The sequence below is a fragment of the Physeter macrocephalus genome, chromosome 11 (genome assembly GCF_002837175.3).
Source record: "Physeter macrocephalus isolate SW-GA chromosome 11, ASM283717v5, whole genome shotgun sequence".
Classification (NCBI taxonomy): domain Eukaryota; kingdom Metazoa; phylum Chordata; class Mammalia; order Artiodactyla; family Physeteridae; genus Physeter; species Physeter macrocephalus.
In genome coordinates, this window is record NC_041224.1 from 181130622 (window position 1) to 181131712 (window position 1091).

The following is a 1091-nucleotide window of genomic DNA, read 5'->3' on the forward strand; positions in this document are numbered from 1 at the left end:
GCCCCCCCCCCCCCGCCCGGCGTGGGTCTGGGTGCTGGGGACCGAGGTGGGGTGGCCCTAGTCTGCGGAGGGTGGGTTCCTGGTCTTGGGCACGGGACAAGGCCCCGCTGGCGTCTAGCGGAGGCTGCGGCGGGCAGGCGGTCACCATGCTCTTTCTCACGGCAGGCATCAGGGTGTCATTGGGCTGCTGCGGGCAGCTGGGGCCTGCCTGTCCCCCCAGGAGCTGGAGGACTCGGGGACAGAGCTATGCAGGTGAGGGTCGCGGGCGCACCTGTGCTTCCCAGGACGCGGGCTTCGGAGGGGGAAGAGCCCATCGTGCACCAGCTGGGCCCTTGGAGCACTTGAGGGTGGGGTTCGTTCCTAGGAGAGGGAGCAGTCCAGCGAGGGGGTGCGTGCGTGAGCGCGCGTGCGTGCGGGCTCGGGGGAGCCGGGGCTGCGTTTGGGGAGGGTGGGGGCACGGGGCGGGGGCAGGGCAGTCGGCAGCTCTCACGCGCGGCCGCGCTCCCCCGTGGGGTGAGCTCAGCGTGGCCCCACGTGGCGGGTCCTCGTCCCCGTCGTGGGGAGGACGCCAAGGCCCAGCAGCTGCCCTGCCCTGGTCGGCGCTCGGCTGCCAGCTGCCAGCGGGACTCTGACCTCCGCCGCTCTGAGTGACCGCCAAGCAGGCCCGGGGAGGCTGAGGCCCGGGAGGGGTGGTGGTCGGCTGGGCAGGCGGCAGGCCCAGGGCTGCCGGCCTCCACTCCTTCCTCCGTCCCCTGGGCCCCGCCCCGCGGCGCTGCTGCTGTCCCGTCGCCGTCTCCCGCGCCTGCCAGCCCCTCCTGCGTCCAGCCTGGGCCGCCGTGGGCGGGTCCGAGGGCTCGAGGAGGGGAGGGGCCGAGGGGGGGCAGGCGGGGGCAGGGGGCGGCGGCTGCGCCTTGGAAGTCAGAGCCCCCGGGCGTGGGCTGGGTGACGAGGGCGGTGTCTTAGACAGTGGCTGCTGTGGTGTGAGGAGGGGTGGCTGCCTGAGCTCCAGGAAGAGGATCTGAAGCTCTGGCCCTCCGACCCCACCGGCCAGCATCCCCCCCCCCCTGGGCCTTGGTGGCCCCCGGCCCCGG